This window comes from Pipistrellus hanaki, assembly GCF_964339955.1.
Source record: "Pipistrellus hanaki genome assembly, chromosome: 1".
NCBI classification, from domain to species: Eukaryota; Metazoa; Chordata; class Mammalia; order Chiroptera; family Vespertilionidae; genus Pipistrellus; species Pipistrellus hanaki.
The window spans coordinates 199654685-199678963 of NC_140503.1; the positions used below are offsets into that span (position 1 = coordinate 199654685).

The 24279-nt window shown below is 39.8% G+C and overlaps 1 pseudogene across 1 annotated transcript; it reads right to left on the reverse strand.

Annotated features, from left to right (window-relative positions):
• Window positions 1-12328: 12328 nt before the first annotated feature.
• On the reverse strand, window positions 12329-12983 carry LOC311621409 (jun dimerization protein 2-like; annotated as a pseudogene). Its single transcript has one exon. The product of its transcript is annotated as a jun dimerization protein 2-like (transcript).
• Window positions 12984-24279: the final 11296 nt, after the last annotated feature.

Here is a 24279-nt window from a genome sequence, read left to right on the forward strand (position 1 = left end):
GCAGAGAGAAATGCAAGCACAAAGACCCTGAGCTAGAGCCTTGATTGGAACTGTCATGGACAACAACGATGCCAACACTTAGTGAACAGTGAGCAAGGAGAAGAGGGCTAGGATATCAGAGTGACCTTAGAGTCGGATGTGGGATCACACAGGGACTTGTAAGCTATGGAAATGACTGGGGTTTTATTCTAATTACTAGAGGCCCAGTGCACCAAATTCGTGCAGGGAGGGGGGGAGGGAGAGGGGTTCCTTGGCCCAGCCTGCACCCTCTCCAATCTGGGAACCCTTTAGGGATGTCCAATTGCCCATTTAGGCCTGATCCCGGTGGCTCTCAATCCAGGACTGCTGGCTCCCAACTGCTTGCCTGCCTGCCTGACTGATTGCCCCTAATCATTTCTGCCTCCTGGCCTGATCACTCCCTAACCACTCCCCTGCCAGCCTGATGGATGCCTGACTGCTCCCCTACAGGCCTGTCCCACCCAAGTGCCCTCCCCTGCAGGCCTGATTGCCCCCAGCTACCCTCCCGTGCAGGTCTTGTCCCTCCCAACAGCCCTCTCCTAAAGGCCTGGTTGCCCCCAAATGCCCTCCTCTGCTGGCCCAGTCACCCCTAACTGTCTTCCCCTGCTGGCCTGATTGCCCACAATTGCCCTCCCCTATTGGCCATCTTGTGGTGGCCATCTTGTTTCCACATTGGGGGTGGCCATCTTTGACCACATGGGGCAGCCATCTTGTGTGTTGGAGTGATTGTCAATTCTCATATTACTCTTTTATTAGATAGGATAGTAGCAAACTATTGTAAGAGTTTAGTAAGGAGCATATAGAGTTCTGATCACTATTTTAAAAGATCCCCAGGGCTTACTCTGGTATAGAAAACAATTATCCAGGTGTATACTTTAGAAATAGATAACTTGCTGAGCTAGGAAAGTGCTTTGTAAACAGTGAATTTCCATTCATTCATTTAATATATAAATATTGAACAACATGCTATGAGCACCTTTTTAAGCTTCAGAGATAGAATGATGAATGAGACGTAAGCCCTAACCTTGTGGAATATATAATGTAATACTTGAGCTTTAGAAGTAAACAGATCATTGTAAATCATGTAGTAAGAAACGTAAGCACTGGAGCATGTTTATGTCCATTGGGGAAATCGTGTGGCCTAGACTTGGGTGGATGGGGAGAGAAGAAAGTTGTGTTCTCTTAAGCTGTGTTCTGAAGAGCTGGCTCTAGTGTAGAGAAGGCTAAGATTGCTGGATGAAATACAGGATGACCAAGTTTATTTGAGCTTAATATATGCAATGGATATATTTTTTAGTATGTCTCAAATATTGCCTAGGTCATGCTTGCACTAAAATGAGTGTGTACTATTTATCTGAAATTCAGATGTCACTGACCTTCCTGTAGTTTTTATTTCCTACATTTAGCAGATCTGGAGGATGCTCTTCAGGGAAATTGCAAGTGGTTGGATACATATGGAGCCCAGAGTAGAGACCATTGTGTTGGGGGAGTAGGATAGACCAGCGATTTTCAACCCTTTTTATCTCATGGCACACATAAACTAATTATTAAAATTCTGGGCACAACAAAAATATTATATTTTTCCTGATCTGACAGAATAATAGGTATAATTTTGATTCATTCACACTGAGTGGCTATTGTTGTGTTGGCTATTATCATTTTTTTTGTTTGACAATCTAAGGGAAAAGAGGTCAATGCTCAGTCAGGTACTGCATGCTTTAATCATTCTTGCGGCATACTGGTTGAAAATTACTGAGTCAGACCAATTCCGATGGGCCAGGTGGCATCCTGCTGTCAGGAGGATGATCAGTGAAGGGATTTAGACAGGGAAGTGACACACTCTGATTCAAGGTTAGAAAGCAGCATAGCAGTCTGGCTCTAATGGTACAGATGATGAATGGGGGTCTTCAGAGCTTGAAGACAGGAGACTTTATAAGTAGGTCATTTTTATGGACCAGCCTTTTAAGGAAATGTTTTTATAGCTTCTTCCATATCCACTCCCCCCCTGCCCCAAGGACAGGTTTATGTTCTTCCTCATTAGTGTGTACTAATATTAATCCTGAACCAGCCAAAAAAGTCTAGATGAAAGACACTTTTAACGAGAAACAAAAACAAGATTTCACAAAAAGATCTTCTTCCCCATGGAGCTCCTGAACAGTTTCCCAGGAGTTGACCCATTTTCCTCAGATCACTCTTCCCTGTCCATGAAGGGGGAGGAGAGGAAGGGGTCTGAAGTTTCATCTCTGGCAGTGTTCACTCCATTCTTCTGCAAGGATCCCTAAGGGTTTGTCTGACAAGCAGGATGCTAAGGCATCCTTGTGAGGCCATGGGGACACCATGAGGACAAAGCGGTGCTCTCTCCTGGTGGTGGGAAAAGACAGGCCTCAGCTCCTTGGCAACAGCCAATCTCCAGGTTCAGCTTGACCTTGAACCTGATTCATGAGGCCTAGATAGAATCTCTTTGGAGATGAAAATGCAAAAGGAATTGCTCATCAAACACAATGACACAGGCCAGAGTAATTCTGAAGCGTGATTCCCTTCTAGCAATTTTTCATTTGTACTATCTTCCTGTCAGAATTTGTGGGCCCATTAAACTCATTTTTCTTAATCCAAATCTTGATATTTTTTCTCCTGTTCCTCTTATTCTTGGTCATCTACCTTCGCCTCCCAATTCTTTTATTCTGTTCTTCATAGACTCATCCACTCATTCATTTATTAAATATTACCTAACATCTATAGTGAGGCCCATTTCTCCCTAGTTGCTGAAAAATAAAAAAAGATGAATCAAAGAGTGTCTTTTTTCCAAAGGTGTTTATAGTAGTTGAGGGAAGAGAGAAAAAAATTAAGTAATATTGAAACATAGGATGTTGTAAAATCTGCTGTTTGAAATTTTCTACTAAAATGGTCCTTTGTTCTGGGAATTAACTCTGCTATTCTTGGCTTCTATAAACAAGCTTGCTCAAATAATAGGGAAAATGAGCCCACTTATCTGGTCCTGCAATACCTGTTTTCCCAAAGTACTACTCCCATTTTAGAGAAGCCATAAATCATGAACAGTACATAACACCCAGAGTTATCAATACTGGTGCCAGGCAATATAGTCTCACTGCCCTCATCCAAGCACATAGGGCTTTTTGCAAAGCCTGTGAAAGGTCCGGAAGCACCATCCCATATGTGGGAGACAAAGACACTAAGAAAGAATAAAGGAAACGTTTCTTCCATGTTATTTTGCTCAGACTTTGAGAGGCAACTCCTCTGAGACCAGTGGCATAATAAAGACTCCAACTTTGGCTTACTGATTAAGACGTCCTTTGTTTAGCACGCTGATTTCTAATATAACAATATTTATTATTGTAAAATAATAAATGACAGTAATATTTGACTTATCATTGTAAAAATAATGAGTAATGATGATAGTAATAGTCCAGTTATCACTTCCTGGATTCTAGAGACTCGACCAAGAACTTTATATAGGTTCACTCCTTTAATAGTCACAACAATTCTGTGAAAAAAACTACAGTTTTTACCACCATTTTATTAGAAACTGAAATGCAGAACATTTCAAAGATTTGCCTAAGACCTCAAAGTTAATGGATTAGCTGGGCAGAGACCAGCACTCTGGGTCTAGAGTTTGTGTTCTTAACTGTATTGTCTGTTTTGTATCTGTATAGAAAAATGTGTTTTATACAATTAACTTGTAAAATATGCAGTTCATTATCCAAAGATTATTTTCTATGGGCATTTATACCACTGGCTCAGTATAAGGATAGAGGGATCTTGGTAAGTTACTTGACAAAAGGTCATCTCCCCCAGATCACATATGACAAGTGTGTAATATGGTACTGTTGCAGTCTGAAATTATAATGAGATTTTCAGTTAAAGATTGAGGTTTGGGAGTCCTCTATAACAGAAATTTAAAATTATGAAATGAATGATATCATTTGAAAGGGATGCATTATGAGAACAGGATGAGAATAAAACTCCAAGGCCTCAGAGTTTTATTTGAGGATGGGCAGAAGAAGAGCCACAATAAGGAAGAGAGGAGAAGATGTGAAATAGGGAGAGAGTGCTGTGGGTGACCAAGGAATGACGTTCAAGGATAGGATCATCACCTCCAAAGCAGCAGAGAGAGCCACTTCATTCTCTTCCCTTTATATCTAAATGGCACTTGACAATGCTGAGCAAAAATGCTTCCCAACAACTAGCCTGAGGTGACTCATGCTCTCCTCTGTCCTGGGGTTAATGTTCTCCTTTTTTCCTTGACTGGGTTGGACACATCACTTTCTCAAAAATGTTTTTGTGTAACTGGAGGCCATCTGGCCTTCAACAGATTTCTACCTACTCCATCCATCCTCTCTGGGTAGGCCTCCTGGCCACAAAAAGTAAATCTTGATTTTGCTTCTTTTCTGAGTTTGCTTTTGATGAAGAAAAAAAAAATGAGATGAAATGACTTATCCCTAGAGCAGGGTGGACTGGACTGAAATCACATTAAGGAGAAAAAGAGAGTGAGAAGATGACACACTGTTGAAAGGGAAACAGTGACTAAAATTGTACTGAGCAAAGAATAAATGTTCCCTCGAGGAAGTGCAGGAAGATGGCCATTCCAATCTTAGAAGTCCTTTGAGGTGACTATCACAGTTCTCTAATTCTCAGAAAACCTGATTGAATTATCTGCCTTTCTTCGAGGTCTACCAAATATCCTCAGGTCTAATGCTGGCAAGAAGACCTTCAGTGAGAAATGGGTCACCATGTCCTTCTCCTGACGGCAGGGGATGGGGAAAAGAGATGTGCTGGATGTACTTTAGGAATAAAGACAGAAAGCAGAAAGCAAACCACTCCTGTGACTATCTCAGAAGGGGGGACAAATCTCAAGATAAGGCAGTAGCTTCTAAATCTTTGTAAAATTCAGAAAACTTTGTATCTTTCCCATATATGTTACTTTGGTTTTCCATTAGCTATTTCTCCTAGTGACTAGCAATAAAAATATCCCCCAGAAAGATTCACATCCCTGCTTAGAGACAAAAATTGGGGTGACAGTGAAGAGATACTATCTCTAATTCTATTGCCAATTGGTGGGAACGGGGAGGGACTCTGGTGGGTGGGGGAAGGTAACCCCCAACAGCTACTGGTCAAAGCAATTTTGAAATTGAGAGAAGGAATCCCAAGACCTAGGGCAAGGAGAAAAAGGCACAAAAGGAGTGCCAAGGTTGTTAGGACAACTTTTCTAATTGTCCTAGCACATTTAATCCACCTAATAATAGCAGGTATTATCTGTGCCTCTTACTAATGCTACCTGACAAACCTTCCCAAAATTAGTGGCATAAAATAACAACCATTTTATGCTGAGAATTCTGGGCTTGGGAATTCAGACAGGGCACAGTGAGATGACCATTTTCTATCCAGTCTGGAGCTATACCTTAGAAGACTTAAATAAAATGCTTTTCACTCATACATTCATTTCCTTGACAGGGATGGATATATGAATGGCTTGAAATCTGGGCATAGCTAGGACCAACATCCAGATTTTATGACCTATTCTGGGAGGGCGGGCACATGGTGTCACTTCCACTATCCTCCATTGGTGGAAGCAGACGTCAATCAGCCCACCAGCCTTGGAGGGAGGGATCATGGACTCCAGCTATTGATACAAGTATCAAAGAATTTGTTGCCATTTAAAAAATGCTATACTTTCATTACCATTGTATAGATGAGGAAACTAAAGCCTAGGGAAATGAAATTATTTGCCAAAATGACATAACAAGTAAATGGCAGAAGTAGGTATCAAATCCAGGGACTCTGGTTTTAAAGATGGTGTTCTTAATCATCTTGCTAATAAAAGCCTAGGTGGTCCTCATGCTGTCACACTGTGATGTTCTCATGCCATCCCAAGATGACTGTGCACACAACAGGGGAGGGACCCGGCAGTCTCTCTGCATGGCTTCCACCCAAGTTCTGACGGCCCTGTACCTGCCGTGGAGGTGGGACCCCCAGCTCCAGCCTACCTCTTTGGGGCAATCCATTGAGGAGCCCTGGGTGGGTGGGTGGGCCTACCTCTTTGAGGTGATCAATTGTGGGGCTCCTGCACTGTGAGAGGGCATAAGCTGGGGGACCCCCTCTCCCCCCCCTCCCACACACAAGTGCATGAATTTCATGCACCAGGCCTCTAGTTATGTTAATAATATGCTTTACAAATCCTTTGAAATCCTGGCTCTTCTTGTTCTTAGCAGTTGTGTGACCTTCAGAAATTTACTTAATGGCCCACATCGCAATGAATTGCAATAGATCCTTGTATGTGTCAAAAAGATATCTGTACTTCCATGGTTATTGCAACATTATTCACAATAGCCATGATATGGAAACAACCTAAGTGTCTGTCTGTCAACAGAAGAATGAATAAGGATTTGACCAGATAGGTAGGTAGGTAGATCGGTGATAGACAGACATTTCTGTATACATATATATTTAATGAAATATTATTCAACCTTAGAAAGAAGGACATCCTGCCCTTTGTGATATCATGTATTGGCCTTGAGGACATTATGCTAAGTGAAATAAGTTAGATAAAGAAAAATACTGTATGTTCTTACTTATCTATTGAATCTAAAAGAGCATAACTCATAAAAATAGAGAATATAATAGTGGTTACTAGCTGCTTGTGGTAGGGGAATTGGGAAAGGTTGTTTAAGGGAATAAACTTGCAACTGGTAAATAAATAAGTCCTGGAGAGCTATTATATTGCATAGTTATAAATAGTCAATAATTCTGTATCACAAAACTTCAAAATTACTAAAAGACAATATCTTAATAGTTCTTTCAACAAAAAAGAAATATTAATTATGCAACATGATAGGGGTGTTAGCTAAGAAGTCACAATGCTATATTTCTAATATATCTCAATAAATAAAAATAATGAAATACTAACAAAATTGTTTACCTAAAGAAATGGATAGATGAATGGAAAAAGTAAAAAAAATGACAAATATTCAAATACTGCATTTAACTTACAGTATTTTCCGGCGTATATGACGACTTTTGAAACGGAAAAAAGCCTGCTCAGATTGGCCAGAGTCAGAGAGGTGGTCTATTAAAAAAAGAACTGGTGTTGCCTCGGAAGTGGGGGGTAGTCTTATACAGTGAATATAGACCTAAACCAATGTTTTAACTGTAAAATTAGGGGGTTGTCTTATACGCCGGAAAATACGGTATATGAGGCATCCACAGTAATCAAACTCATAGAAACAGACACTAAATCAGTGGTTACCAGAGGCTGGGGTAGAGGAGAGATGGGGAGTCATTCAATAGGTATAACACTTTTTATTCTAAGCTCCTAGCATGGTGTCTAACTAATGAGAGAGACGTGGTACATATTTGGAAGAATGACTTTAAATATGAAAAAAGAGTAAATATTTGGAAAGAGAAACAATTTGCTTCCAACAAAAGCAAAGTACAAACAAAGTACAAACAAAAGCAAAGTACAAACAAAGAGAAACCTGAAGCAAAAAAAAATTAGAAATTAATGTCATATTTTGATAAACTTAAAAACCCTTTCCTAATCCACAATGATGTAATTACTTTCATAAATCCATTAATACACTTTGAGCTTCTGCTTCCTGACTCAAATAAATTCTTTGCCAAATTGAGAATTATCCTTCAATCCAGAGTTGCTCTCCCATTTCTGACTTTAAAAGGCTTGTACACAGTTTCAGACAGAAACAAAAAGGAGTCCTTTTAGCCCATCTCCATCTACTATTATTTTAATGAATGCTGGAATGGATTCAGCCTTCAAATTTAGTGATTCTAGAATCTCTTGTCAGCATTTTAAAAGGTCTCTTTAGATATGGGTGATTCATATTAAAAATCTCAAGCATAATTTTTTACTCAGAAAAAGATGAAGCCTCTAAAAACTCAATTCTCCAAAAAGTTGAAATGTCAGCATTTAGGAATTAACTTTCCAATGCTATCTGAGATTGCTAAAGTCTTACGCTTTAATTTGTTTTAAGTCTTGAAGATGGATTGGCTGCCATTGGTTCTTACATTTTTATCCTCTGTGACTAGGGCATATACTTTGTTAGATGCCTGGCTGGTCCACAGATCTCACTGGTGTTAAGGAATGCAAAGGGGAGGGAAGAGATTTAGGATGAGAATTCAGTTAATATGTGTCAGGAGCAACAACAACATGTGAGGTAGGTATATTGTTCTCATTCTGTAGTTTATGGCCAGCAAACAGATGGAAAGCAAACCTAAACCATTCAAAACCACAAACAAGGATGAGTAAGGAAATTTGTCACAGCCTTGTAGTAGCAATCCTCCAAGTTCTCCTCAAAGTTCCTAAACAGGGTTGTCCTCTTATACCTGTTTATACTAACAGGAAGATTCTATCCAGGCTTCTATTTACTCTGATAAATAGTGAAGTGAGTTTTCCTTGAGTCATTTTTCAGTCTTATCTGACCCTTGTATCTTCTCCTCTGAGATAGTGTGCACTGTTGTTTATTTACTTGAATCCAAAGCATTTGCAGAGAGTGGGAAACCCAACAGGGTCTATGTACCACCTGGGTCTATGTACCCACCTTTGTGACAACATTCAGTTTTGCATTCTCTTCTTTCTCTTCTGAATTTTGTTAAATATTTTGGCCTTCTGGCTAATAGTCTTGGCAGAGAGGTGGCTATAAAAAGAACTTCTGGTCCTTTGTGTGCCTCTTTTCTATAAATCTGGATTTGATAAAGTATCTTATTTATTTTCTGCCATGTGATCTATGTCTCTGTTCAGTTCCTGTGCCTTACAGGTAATAAATAATTCTATATCATTATGATTTCATGTCCTCTTCTTTTTTTAATTTCATTTTAGAGGGTTCATATGTTACCCCATCCCAATGATTTCAGGGAATGATTTTAAAGCTCTTAAAACATGGGTTATGTTATGAGCTTATAGTTATGAGTCTCACTTATCTCAAGGTAGATCCTTAGATATTCCAAAAACATAATTCTACAATGACTCTTGTTATAGGTATGTAATTGTATCTTTCTTCTTTGTTCTTTCGTTTATTTTAGTTTCTTTATTATTATTATTTTGTCTATTCAGTAGCATGCTCTTCATTATTATCTTTATCTCTGTTCAAAAAGTGAAGGCCTAGACTTCTATTATTTGCAAGGCTGGAATTGGGCTTGTGGGGAGGAGTGTGAGCTGCCTTCAGGAAACAAATTATGGAGTGAAGGGAGTTATGAAAGACAGCATCCAGAGCTAAGTCTGGATTAATACAGACAGAGTCATACTGAAGCTGGTGAGTAGCAAAAACGGAGTGAAAGATAAAACTTAGAGAACTCTAGATGGAGCACCAGGATCCTGCCCAAAGCATTGAAGGCAGAGCTTGGACAGAAGCCTTGAAACATTAGTACGTAACACTGATCCCTTTCTATAGGTGTTTGAGCTCATCCAAGGCTGAGGAGAGAGTGATCCAAGACATCTGGACATTTTCTCACCTTCTAAATTATGTTCTAATGAATAATCACATCCTTTTATGTCTCTGTTCTTCTATTGATTTAAGAAGTGTTCTTGTGATGATGACAGGGGAGGGGAGATTGCTAGCAAGGTTGAGGCTCAATGAAGATCCCCATGCTATTTTAATGCAATTAAAAAGAAGGAAAATTAGGAAATAAGGACAGAAAGGAGAGCACGAGGCCAGATTCTGGAGGCTATTGTGTTTCTCATAATTAAGTCTTTGAGTTTTCTTTTAGTATGTTGGAATTCAACTTGAGGGTATTTAGTAGAGGAATATTATAGCGTTGTTGGTATTTTTGAAGGATTTCTCTAGCTTCTGTGATAAGAAGAGATTAGAGGAGTGCAGGAATAAAAGCAAGGGGATCACTTTGGAGTCTATTGCAATTTTCCAGGCAAGAGATGATGGTGGCTTGGACTACACTGGGAAGATGGGATGGTGAAGAGTCTTATCAGTAGGACTGGCTGGTGGGTTAGCTCTAGGTTGTGACAGAGAGTGTTAAAGATGACAGTAGGGATTTGGAATTGAGGAACTAATAGAATTGAATTGCTACTGATTTTGATAGGGAAGCTTCAGAAGAAACAGGTTTTGGGAAAAAGATAAATTTACAGCTCTCTAGTCAGTGACATAGATACAACTGCTGATCATCCAAATGTAGTGGGTTCTCCAGAATGCTGTACAGGAAGAATGTAGAGACCACACTCTCCCATTTAGGGGTTATTTTGCCTATCACTTTACTACATAAGATTAAGATAATTAAATTGTATATATTATAGAGAAAGATGCTGTTGGGGTGTTTGGCATCAGAACTGCCCAGAGGGAAAGATGTAACTCTAAAGTAGGTCCTCTGATCTTCCTGGAATTACATCCTCACTGACTTTCTTAGTCCCCCCCCCCCCCGCCCCCCCGCCCCCCTGCATGATTGCAGTGGCTCTTGCACCAGATGTGGAGGTATGAAAAATATAACTATCATATACTTCAATAACACAGTTTGAGTTCTTTCATGAAGAATCAATAGCCTATTTTATCAGAAAGGAATCTGCCTGCCAGCAGAAGTCATGCTAGCTAATTAAATAATAGAAATCTATTCCATGATATTTATAAAAATATTAGGAAAAGCAACCACAAAGCAAGGGAATTTTAAGGAAATTGTGGGAAGCTGCTGCCAGCCCTAGTGTTAGGGGTGGAAGAGAGGACCTGGGGTCACCAGTGGAAGCAGGAACCACATGGACCCAATGGGGGTGGGAGACCTGAAACCACAGAGCTAGGGCCAAAGAGCAGGTGCAACCGCCGAGGAAAGACAGAGGGGAGAAATGCACTGGCTCTGTCTCCCTCCTCTCCTTCTGTCTCCTGTGCTTCCCACTGGAGACCTCAGGTTGGCAGGACGTTGTCACCCATGTAACTCAGAGTGGGGGTGGGGGGGAAGGTGAGGAATTGATCTGCAGTCAAACAAACAAATTAATTTGTGAACCACCTCACAGAGGTTGAAAGGAAGATGAAGTTGGTAAATTCAAAGGAAAGGCAGGAATTAGCATGGGGCTTCAGGAACTATCAGCATGGAATAAAGTGGCAGAGAAAAGCGACTATTTTTACTGAGAACTTTGTTAGTTTTCAAAGCTTCATACTCCCACTGTGTTGATTTACCTACCTCTTCCTTTCTTTCTTCCTTTCTTTCTTTCTTCCTTTCTTTCTTTCTTTCTTTCTTTCTTTCTTTCTTTCTTTCTTTCTTTCTTTCTTTCTCCCTTTCTTTCTTTCTTTCTTTCTTTCTTTCTTTCTTTCTTTCTTTCTTTCTTTCTTTCTTTCTCTAAGAGTAATGTTTACTGAGAGATACAGAACTGAGTATTATGAAGGATTTATTGGGATGGAAATGCACTACACTCTACCCCTGCCACTCCCAACACCCAGAGACTACAGCACTTAAAATATATTTTATTTCATTTTTTTTTTTTTTTACAGAAAGGAAGGGAGAGGGATAGAGAGTTAGAAACATCAATGAGAGAGAAATATCGATCAGCTGTTTCCTGCACACCTCCCACTGGGGATGTGCCTGCAACCCAGTTACATGCCCTTGACTGGAATCAAACCTGGGACCCTTCAGTTCGCAGGCTGATGCTCTATCCACTGAGCCAAACCAGTTAGGGTGAGACTACAGTACTTAGAAGTTACACACAACAGCCATAACTGCTGAATATCTGTTTATAACAAAGAAACAAACCATGGCATATTTATACTGTATCACATTGAGTGATTATAGAAATCCATTTATATATTGCTTGTATACAATCTTTTTTTTGGTAAAAAATATTAAAAACAAAGAAAGTATAAAAACACGTGCAGTTAAAAGCTCTGTCAGGACAGCCAGTCTATAAACATTTGAGACTGTGCTTTGAAAGGGTACCCATGCCTTGTGCCCACAGCAACTCCAGCAGGTCCGGTGAGGTTGTGGCCTGCTGCCACTCTGGGCAGGACTGAGTTTGACCATGGTGGGTGGGTACAGCAGGGCCTGGCACTGTGTTCTTTCCAGTCCTGCATCAGGATCAGAGTCAGGGTCAGGGCTGGGGGCAGGCAGATTGAAGTTTCACCCCGAGTTTCATACTCAGGCCAATTTTGGTTGCATCTGATGGCTTTTCCTGGCTGCTTGGAGGTCCTTTGAGTGGGTGCCCTGGCAGAGAGGCTGGAGAAGTGACCAAAGCAGCCTTGTTGGTGTCTCTCTGACCCAGAGCCTCTGTCCTGCCTCCTGCAAGCCTGGCCCCAGGCAGAACATCCTGACCCCCTCAGGACTACTTTGGTTTCAGTGCTTGGTTCTGGGTTTCATCTCATGGGTTTCTTCCCTTGGTGTGGCTGATCTGAGTTTCACAAAAAACCTGGCCGATGCTGGCTGTGCTAAGCCTCATTGAAGAGTTTTTCATGCAGCAAGGAAGAGCCCTCTGGGACCTTCTGCCTTCTCCCTCTCCTAATCTACTCCTCCTCCTTTTCCTTCTCCCAGCCCATGGTCGCTTCTTCTCCAGCTGCTCTAGCAGTGGCTTGCCTTCAGAGTCGGGGGTTTTAATGCTGTCAGTTCTGAGGATGCAGGTGGGGCCATGCCAGTTGAGCATCAGGATGAGCTGCTGCCCCTCCTGCTTCAGCTCCTCCATCTGAGTTTTCAGTTCTGCATTCATGAGCTCCAGCCACTCAGATTCCCACTACAGAAACTCTGTCTACTCCTTCTTCTTGTTTCTGCATGGGGTTGCCGCCACTTTGTTCTTTTCCAAGTGCCTTTCCTCCGCTTCTCTTCCTCACCTAGCTCACTTTTCACAGGTTGAGGCCACTTGCCCAGTTTCACCTCCAGGAAGTGGAAAGGGGTGATCATGGCCCCAATGTTGAGGATGTCAGTGTATTTCAGGTTCTCTTCAGTCAGGGCTGAGCTGGGGAGTTCGGCCAGGGGGGTGAGCCCACAGTTATGGAGGGGTTCAGGATATGCCCAGGCATCATAGCAGGAGGAGTGGCAGTCCAGTCCTGCAGAAGCCACAGGAAGAGGCTGCAACCTTAGGGCCTTGGCCAGGCTGCAGGCGCCATGCCCACTCAGGAGCTGCTGTGGCGCCAGCCCTGCCCTGCAACCACCACCGCCAGCACCTCCCATTGTAGCCAGCTAGCGTCCCTCCCACAGGCTGTGGCCTGGGTGACCCTCTTTGAGGTAATCGATCATGGGGCTCTGCCTGCCTGCCTCATTGCCCCTAAATACTTGCCTGCCTGTCTGATCACCCACTACTGCTCTCCTGAGTACCTGATTCCTCCAATCACTCGTCTGCCTACCAGATCCCACCAATCACTCACAGGCCTACCTGATTGTCCCTAACTGCTAGCCTCCTGTCTGATCGCCCCCAACCACTGGCCTGCCTGCCCGATCACCCCTAGTTTCTCGCCTGCCAACCTGATCATCCCCAACCTCTTGCCTGCCTGCCTAATTGCCCCTTACTGCTTGCTTGAGTCGGGGCCAGCCCAACAAGGGACCGTGGTGGTTCTAGTCTCTGGTCATTCTGGTCACTGGGCTTTTATTAAATAGGATAAGCAAAATTATTTATCTTCCATATTAAAGTCATTGCTTTTGAATCTATAATGAACACCTACTCTAAACAATGTAAGTAATATTATTTCCTCTGCAGGCATCATAACCTAGGAAGATTGTTGGATATAAATAACAGAGAGTCTATCATTTAGAGATTGACAAGTCCTATTTTGAAAATCATTTGTTGTGACTATTACTATTGGATCTTTATTGTTATTATTGTTATTGAAGAGGACTTTCAAGAGACACTAGCATCAAAAGTTTGGTAATTTAAAATTCAACTCCATGACTTGTAATTTTTGTAGACAAGTCAAATTTGATTTTGCCGTCTGCCCAGTTTGAAGTTTATAATGCAAGTAATTTGATTCTCTCTTTAGAGATATATTATGTAGATGACACGAGGCTTTATCAAGTTAAGAAAAGTAAAAATATCCATAGAAGTTATTGTGAGAAACCCTTTACATTTTAAGAGGCAGGTAGAAACTGTTCCTAATTTTAAAAGGTGTTTGTAGGATGGGTATAGACTTTCTTTAAGTATAAATTTATTTAAAAAAAATTTCTAATTCTTGACTTTGTTTACCATACTAGTTTGATTGTTTTCTGACATTTCATTGATTTCTCATGCTAGGTTTTTGAAAATTCATCAAAGTTATTTTCATATATTCAAATTTACATATAAAGTATTTGTTTTATAATATCAATAGACTTATTGTTCTAATAATTAACACTCAACAAAATTGCTCAATTTTAATAGTCTCTCGATGTAGTAAGTGCTTTATAGTTTTCACATATTGCCTTGTACATATTATCCCAGTAGCCCTATGGAATGGTTAGGGAATGTTGCTCTTTTAGAGGTGAGAATAGTGCACCTTGGAAGGGATGTATGACAACTGTAACTCTGATAGTGTGGCCCTGATATGTCAATGGATATGGAGACTCTGTCTCTTTAAAGATGTCTTATGTAGCCCTACCTGGTTTGGATCAGTGGATAGAGAGTTGGCCTGTGGACTGAAGGGTCCCAGTTCAATTTCAGTCAAGGACATATGCCCTGTTTGTGGGCTCAATGCCCAGTTGGAGGTGTGCAGGAGACAGCAATCAATGAATCTTTCTCATCATTGATTTTTCTATCCTTCCCTCTCCCTTCCTCTTTGAAATCAATACAAATATTTTTAAAAGCTGTCCTATGTATGAAGCACAGTAGAATGTGTGGCATAGTGGGGGTTCAGAAAATGTTTGTTTATTCCATTTACTACCCAGTACTTGGCACATTGATCCTAGGAAGAAAAACAAAAACAAAAACATACCAATAAATAAATTTCCTTGGTTCATAGGGTTCCTTGATATCTTTCAATTGTAGATAAAAATAATAGTTTTATATATATATATAAACTTCTTTCTCTTACTCTTTCTCTCATCTCTCATTCTTCAGATTTCTATATATTATCATTTACAGCGGAATTGTGCCTCCTGATTGGTAAAATTTATGAACATGCATTGACATCTAATTCTGGGCCAGGCTCTGTGCATGGGAATAACCAAGAAAAGTGCCCATTCCATGCCCTTGGAAATTCTGATGGATCTTCAATGAAATTCAATAGCTTTGTTGTTATGGCAACAATTATTCTCTTATCTATCACCTCTTTAATTTTTTATCAGTGTCTTTGAGGATATTGCTGGCATTTTCCAAGGTTAAATATACTTAATGTCTCTCAGAAATTAAGTGGGACCTAATGCATATGGTCTGACTCTTCTTCCAAGGTGGTGTCATTGTTATGGCTGCTAAGTGGAAATCTACAAAAAGCCACCCCTTCCTCTTAGAAAGCTTTTCCCTCCCTTCCCTTCAAGGCTTCCACAGTCTCTACACTTAGTAAAATAAGGCTTCCCCTCCCTCCCTTTCTCTTAGGATGATTAATGAGCAAGGTGCCTCTGAGGGGTTGTGTGCCTTAGTCTACTGTAGGGGTTGGAAAAGTAAAAACAACCCCCCCCAAAAAAAAAACAAAACCAAAACCAAAACAAAACAAAACAAAACAAAACAAAAAAAAACCTCTGCAGGAACTCCTTTGCAATAGCTGGATTCTCAATATCATTTATTTTCACCAGCTTGATGCATTCACCTGAGATTTGGAAAGTAGAGTGAGGCAGAGGCCATCTTTCCATGGCTGCTATTTTCTGTCATCAAGCCTGGCCATGGTACTAGCATTGGAGAATGATGAGAGGCTGGGTGCGCATGACAAGGTCCAGTATTGGGTGCTAGCAACCCCCCATCACTGGATTATAGCCATGGTGTATTTCTAGAAGTTCCAGCAGATTTCTGCTTTTAATTTATATTAACAAAAAGTCTGATGGGTAAATGGTACTATCTTTCAGTTTTATAAGTAGAGAAACTGAAATCTAGAGAGGTATAGTAAAATGTTCAGTTCAGTTAGTAAATGAAATAGCCTAGGCAAGTTTTTTTTTTTTTTTTTTAAATAAATATATTTTATTGACTTATTACAGAGAAGAAGGGAGAGAGATAGAGAGTTAGAAACATTGATCAGCTGCCTCTTGCACACCTCCTATTGGGAATGTGCCCACAACCAAGGTACATGCCCTTGATCAGTATCAAACCTGGGACCCTTCAGTCCACAGGCCAACGCTCTATGAAATGAGAGCTTAGGGAAATTTTAATTGCCTGGTTTAATTGTTTGGCTTCCAAGGCTGCCCTTTTAATCTTGCTATGTTGGCTTTTTATATATATGAGAATTAAGCACAAACTAATATTTCAATAATTTATATGCCCATAGAAGCTCTTTAGAATGGAGGAATAATGGAAAGCCCTATTCAATAAATACTAAGTATATAAACAACACCTTCAGTTTACAGGCAAGGAATTTAAGGCCTAGAAAACTTATAGCTATGTCAAAGCCTTTACAGATAAAGTATTGGACTGTCAGTAGGTGTTCTTATTCTGTGTATCTTGTTCTTTGGAAGCTAAAACAGATATGTGAATCTGATGAAAATTTTAATCCCTGAATAGAAAAAAACCTGTAAACACCCTTACACAAACACAATGTTTTCTATAAAGTTTACTTTATTGTTATCATTGACTTCTCAGAATTAACCTAACTCTCATTTTGGTGATTTGGATTCCTTTTGGTAAATTTATTTCTCCAGTATGTAGTCTTGGTGAGGATGGGGAATTGTTTGGCATTCTAGTGCAATGAAAGCAATTGACTGGAAACTTATTTCACAATGAAGAACAGAAATAATATCTACTAAGGGGTTTAATTTCATTCTTTTATCCCTTAAAAAAAAACACAACCCTATATCTACTTCTATACAGTGGTTGAAAGAGATCTAAATTGCACTAATATCAGTTTGTTTGTTTGGTTTTAATGAGATGTGAAGAGTGTAGAGAGAGCTTTTTGAAGCAGAAATATGCAGGTATCTTGGATGACTACTTGATTTTGACTTTTATTTTCATAAGAATAACTGCTGAAAATTCTGATTTACAAAGGAATAAGAGGCAAACTGGGCATTCATTTTCATTATGTTTCATTACAGTCTTTGTTATGTAAGGGCAGTTTGTCTTATGCAGAATGAGGTAGTTTTAAGAATCTTCCTTTTGTTGTTAAATACATGATTTCCTTTGTCCTCAAATCAATGCAGGCAATTTTTCTAGAAATTTCATAATTGATGCTGTGTATGCTTGCAAGAACAGAATTATGAATCGTTTTTTCCATCTCAACAGAAGTAATTTTTTGGCAGACTTTTGTAGTGTTTCTGAGTGTCTACAGACTTTTGACAAATGACTAGATCTTTATCATTTTAAACTTCAGTCTGCTGAAATGCTTCTTCCAGCACTGGAAGATTTTCATACATTTCTGATTCCAATCTCTTCTTGCAATGTGGCCAATTGGCCAGCGGAATCCATGGTTGTCCAGTAGAAGCCTCAATAAAGGGGCCTGCAGAGCCCCAATGAAATGATTTACCTCATCCATGGGGGCCCAGATAGCTGCCAGCTGAGCCAAGAAGTAAGTGAATGCTACCCCTTCCAATTGTTCTGGGAATATGATTTACTTTTCTCACACAAAAATGCAACTTCTGCCCCATTTTAAATCAAGTCTTTCAAGATTCATTGCTCTTGGTAAACCAGAGAATATCTGTGCAGAAGACATTTTTGTATTCAGCTTACTCCATGCCAAAACCACACAAATAGGCTGGGGTTCAAAACCTTACCCCATGAAACAGCCTGTCTGTGATTTCAGAACAAAGCAGTGAAGAAACTCCATGGCATGTACAGCTTCCTTCTTCATTAAGGCAGGAAAAGAAAGTAATGTTGTTATGTGTGACAAGTGACACATCTGTAGAGAGCACCAAGAATTTGTGTGCTGAGCTTGCAAATTATCCACAGTTTCCAAAAGTGGATTCAAAGAGACATTTTTCATAGACATGTTAGCAAAAATAAATTTAGATACTGGAACCATTGAGAGTGAGTGGTAGTTCCATCCAATTAATGTTGAAGGAGAATAGGTGCATTACTATCTGAAGCATAGTAGAAAGGATGCCAACAAGTTTGGAGAAGATAATATTATTCATAGAGTGAGTACTTCAGTTCTTGAATTTGGCCATTTGTAGGTCACATGGTATTTTGGGCTGAAATGTGTGCCTCAAAATTTGTATTCTAAGTCCTAACCCCTGTAACTCAGTAAGTGACTATCTTTGGAGACAGAGTCTTTAAAGAGATTAAGTGAGGTCATTAGGGTGTGTTCTAATTCAATATGCTGTTATCCTTATAAAAAAAACTTAGGAAACAAATGTACAGAGAGAAGGTCATGTGGAGACACAGGAAAAAGATGGCAATCTATTAAGCTTTATTCCGAGTTAAGGTAATCTGAGTGTAAATACAGAAAAGTTTCTCTACGTATAGTGGCAAGGTATATTTCCACTAATTCTTATCAGTGATAAGTTATTTTAGGCTTCATGGCATAACAAATATTTTAATGAATTCTTGTATGGCTGGGCTCGATCACCTGAGAGAAGGAACAAAAGAAAGCCTGGAGAAAATGTGTGTGCTTTCTTAATGTTCTATGTTGGAAAGGCCATATCATTTCTGCTCACATTCCATGGCTAAAAACTAGCCACCTGGTCACACCTACATGCAGGAAGGCTGGGATATGTCTCACTGCACAGCCCCTTCCAATTACAGCTGTGCTGTAGCATGTACTTATGTAGTGTAGTCCATGCTATAGCATGGGAAGAGGTGAGCAGATTTTTGTGGAGAGTGGCTGTTTCTGCCAAAATAGCTAACATCTACTTAATATTCACCGTGTGCTTTTGTATCACAAGCCCTTTCTATTATATGCCCTTTCATCTTTACAGCAACTCATTAAGAAAGTTCTGTTAGTATCCCTAGAATACAGGTCACAATTTGAGATAGAGAAATTAAGCAAGTTCATTGCACTCACACATATAGGTAATGAGAAAGCAGAATTAACTCAGTGCAAGTAACCATATAGTAGACCACCTATTCATGTCTGTAAAGAAAGCAGTAAGATCATAAAATAGTGAAAGAAGTATAAGACTTTATTTGAAAAAAGGACTAGGAAGGTTGTATTTCCTCTGGAAAACAACTTGACAAATGTCATTCCTACTTTCTGTCCAACCAAAGTGTTTCTAATTTTTCAAGATTTGAGTAAATCCCATGTTTCACCTTGTCCTGGTTGCTGTAACAACAAAGATAGCATAGATTGGATGGCTTATAAACAGTGCACATTTATTTCTTCCTGTTTTAGAGGCTGTGAAGTCCAAGACTAGGGTGCCAGCAGACGTTTTGTCTGGTGAAGGCACACTTCCTGGTTCATTGTTAGCCAGCTATTCTGTGTCCTCATGAGGTGGAAGGGCGGACAAGAGTTCTCTGGGGTCTCTTTTGGAAGGGTATTAATCCTTTTCCTGACAGCTCTGTCCTCCTGACCCAATCATCTCTCAAAGGCCCCACCTCCAAATATCATTATATAGGTGACCAGGTTTCACTATATGAATGTTGGGGGGATATGTACATATAGCATGCATCTCTTCCAAATATAGCTTTCTTACCTGTCTAGCCTACAGGAGTATCTTGCTCTATTTAACTCCCATAGCACGCTGTACCATGTATCTACTTCACTTACAGATTTTTTTTTATTAATTCACTTAATGATTTATTCATCATCCATTAGTCATCTTTTAAGCATCTATTATGTTCCAATTATAGTGGTAGGTACTGATGATATATTGAATAGAGCATGAATTGTGTTTCCATAGTTTCATAGTTCAAATGGTTATGTGTTTGGGGATTAGACATTGAATAACTTATATTGCTGTGGAATTCTCTTTTGTGTGCTGTGTCTCACTGATGATTTTTTGGATTACAGTTTCTATCACTCTTTTCCCATTGTGCCTAGGATGACAGGAGACATACTATAGTAACTTGAGGAATACCTGTTTTCTACAACATGCAAATTTTATTCTTTTAAGTAAATCTACATTATTTCCTTAACTCACATGTATCTTGAAATAATATTTCAGCCTTGTTTTGAAAATAATACCAGTGAGTAAGATGCTCCATCGGAACATAAGGAAAGTTGAATTTCATAGCATGGTCAACATTTCTTGTACCATACATACCAGTATAACTGCTTTAAGGGCTAGTCAATTTCTGTTTGTTGGAGTTTGAGTGGAATTTTGTAACAGGAACTGGGCTATTGATACTGAGAGAGAATGTCACATTTGCTAACCCTGAACTGACCCCAAAATAGCTCATATATTGAATGTAACAATCAATGGTAACTTTTTATGTGAAGACTAATATAAAATACTTCACATTTATAATGTCCATACATACAAACTGCAGTACACACACAGACACAGACACGCACAATTAGAAGTGCATTCTGCCCGGAGTGAGGGAACATTTAATAAGTAGTCTATCATGCAGCACTGAGGAGAAAGCTAGTTATGATGTAGTTGCACAATCAACTTAAGAAGTGAGAAAAAGTTAGCCACAAGCTAGATTGTGTTCAATGCGTCATAATTTATTTCATTTTTCTCCTTACTGGAAATGATGAAGTTATGTAAACAGCATTGAAAACTCCAGTTTTAGTTCTCTGAATTTTGGGATTTTCCTTTGGAAAATAAGATAACTGCATTTGAGTTTGAGTAATCACCTATATAATTAATGTCTCTGTTGGTAAAGTGAAAACAAATTTTGATTCATTGATTTGTATAATCTTGGAGAAGCACTCTTTTATCTTTACATACCTTAATTATTAAGACAAATGAATATTTTGTTCAAATTAGTTGAATGATTCATTAATCTTTACCTTAATTTTCTTATTGGTAATTTTTCTTATAAATACTCTTAGTAGGATAAAGTCATCTTTTAGAATTATTGTAGTTACTTTTCTGGAATATAAAAGTCTTCCATAGCAACACAAACTCTATGGATTTTCACAATATTTACACATGCATTTTTTGATTCTTCATTCTCTGCCCCCAAAAGTATGATAAACATTTATTTGTGGAAAAGAAAACAGAAATCGAAGTATTTTCTCCAACAAAATTCCTCCTGGCTTAAGAGATCTCAGAGAAATCTTCTACATCAGAATTGAGGCCCTGTGTTGCCTCCAGGTAACAGAGTTTCACTCTCATGAGGAGAATATGTGAAGAGATTATGGATGTTGTTTATTTTTTAAGCAGGGTGTGGTATGCAGCCTCCAAGATAGCTCCCAATGATTCCTCTCCTTTTAATCGCATGCAATCCCAAATTTAACCAGCTTCTAACAAATGGAATATGGTCAATAGATAGAATGTCATTCCTGAGATTAGTTTCCAAAGGGTTGGAATCTCGAACTTTTAGCATTTTTTTCTATTCAATATCACATAGAACAAATAGTTTCCATTAATTGAAGGTCATAAACTCCCAGATTAACAAGACCCACTTCATGCCCAAAAGAATAAAGAAAAAGACACACACCAAGGCATAACATAAGAAAAAAAAATGCAGAAAATATCTTCAGAGAGAGAATTCCAAAAGTTCTAACAGGAAAAGAATAGCAGGTCGTATCTGATCAGAAATCATAATTGCATCAAGCTTCTTAATTACAATACTGGTAGATAGAAAACAGTAGAGAAATGCTTCACAGGTAGAAGACAGTAAAGAAATGTTTCACAGTCCTGAGGAGATGAGTTTTCACTGGAATCACATTCTCAACAGAACTATTAATCAAGTCTGAGGACGAAATAACATTTGACACACACAGATGTCAATGGATTCATTGCTTATGGGCTCTCTTTTGATGCATAGAGGCAGGTAATATACATTAATAAAAGAGAAACATGCAAATTGACCATCACTCCACTACATCTACCAGCCAATCAGGATAGAATACTCAAATTAGAAGGACAAAGATGGTGGCTGCCCAGCTGTTCCAGGCGTGGGGTGGCCAGGTGGGGCAGGAGGACTGCTATGAGAGAGAGTGGGGGTGGGAGTTGAGAGTAACTACAGGAGTGACACTTCGGCCACAGTGAAGGCAAAGGTGACATACGCTGGCCAGAGTCTGCAGCAAAGGCGACAGACTTGGCCAGAGCAAAGACCTGGGTCCCAGGTGCTGGAGGAAAACTGGTGCTGGAAGCCAAGGGAAGTAAGGCCTATTGCACAAATCTCTTTGTACAATGGGCCTCTAGTATACAATAAAGCCTGAGATTCAGGGAACAGTGGATTCTGAGAATAGAGATGCAATGAAAAGGAGAAGGCTCCTTTTGCCTGCTATGCAGCTGGCCAAGGTGGACACACTCTACACTGGAGCATATGACTTGGGCTGCAGGAGAAATGTCCTTAAGGGAAAAGGTATATAAAGTATTGATGTGCTTGACATTCTTGAAAATGTCTGGCAGAAGTTGAGGGTAAAGCAATCATCAGCTCAGAGGACACAGAGCAAACAAACCTTTGTCTCCCTTAGAAGCAGGAAATGAAGAAATTGTCTATAACTGCAAAATCAAGAAACAGCAAAAAGCAGCTATTGTAGCCCTAGCTGGTTTGGGTCAGTGGATAGAGCATAGGCCTATGGACTGAAGGCACCCAGGTTCAATTCAGGTCAAGGGAACATGCCTGGATTGAGGGCTCATTCCCTAATAGGGGGCTTGCAGGAGGCAGCCAATGGATTATTTTCTCTCGTCACTGATGTTTTGATCTCTTTCTCTCTCTCCCTTCCTCTCTGAAATCAATAAAAAAAAATATATATTTAAAAGCAGTTATTGTAGGTTCAAATTAGGTGGTAAATCAAAAGAATCAGCTCAAGAGTTGAATGTGATAGCTCTGGAGATTGGGAAGTGAGATGAACTAGGGGTAGGTGTGCCGCGCCAGCACAGCCAAGGGTTTGGCAAGCATGAGGGAGGCTGGTGAAGGATGAAGAAAAGACAGGCAAAGAGAATAAGCTGGGTTTAGGTGGAAAATCTGTGCCTGGCTGAGACCATAGAAAAGATCCATACTGCAAACTGAGCCTTTATTTGATAGTCAGAGGTAAATAAGGTAATTTACAATGTTCTCGTGAGTTTCACTTGTTTTGGCAGAACTTGCTTCACTTCCCACAGCCCATTAGCTACCCAGGAAAGATCTAGGGAGCTTCACAAGATCAAGCTTAATTATGCTAAGAGGGCTGTGCCTTCTAAGCTGGGGTTTGTTTTTGGCTTTGCCAACATGTCAGTCTGAGGCTTAACCCTATAACTGCTCCCTATAGGTAGGAGAAGAGGGGCCTGCTTTGGAAAAAAGAAAAGAAAAAAACAACAACAAAAAAAACTAATTTAGCTCTTTAACTCTTAGAATTATGCATTGATTAAGATAACAAGAAGTTCCCAGAACTCATATTTTATAAATGTTAAAATGCCTCATCCTATTCTTCCTCATTCCATTCACGTCCTGGAGACCCTAAAGCTTTTCCATTATCACTACCTGAGCAAGTCCATGGAGACCCCAGAAGTTCCCCCTGCCCCTAACCTCTGTTCCTGCTTCTCTCTCCCTCCTTCCCACTCTATACAGGGAAGTCCTAGGAAAAGGGGTTTACAGAAACGTGACCTTCTATCTTTTCTCTTTCCCTCACCAGAATTTTACATTCAGCCTCTGGCAGAGAATGAACATCCGATGTGGTCATTGGCAAGCCTCAGTAATGATCTGTCCTCTCCATTTTCATAGTGGCTTGAAAACAATATATTTCCCATATAGACAGCTTCAATCTTAGAGCATGCTGGGAGGTTTTTGTTTTTGTTTTTTTCTTATTTTCTATCTCAGCTTAGTCTCTGCCCTGGATATTAAATTTGTCTCTTTGCTCCTTTCGTCTTTTTAGAGATTTCACCTCATTAAGATGTGCTAAGGCGAGCTTGCCTGTCATTGATTTCTCTAGGAATTCTGGATAGCCAGGCAGTTAAGCAAACGCTGCTCATTGAGTTCCTTTTTTGAATGCACTCCTGGGAGGAGATGTTCACGAACTCCTATGAAAGGTCAATTCTGGCTGCCCACAGGGGCTTTGACCATGAATTTCTTTTCCTAATTCATGGTCCAGAATACAAAATCTGATCCAATTCTTCAGTCTGGTGTGAGTTAGCAGGGGAATAGCCGTCCTTTCTATTGCTCTATATTTCATCATGTGCCTAAAGTCTTAGAATGTGCAATGATGGGAATAAGGACTGACTCCAGTGGCAGCATAGAGG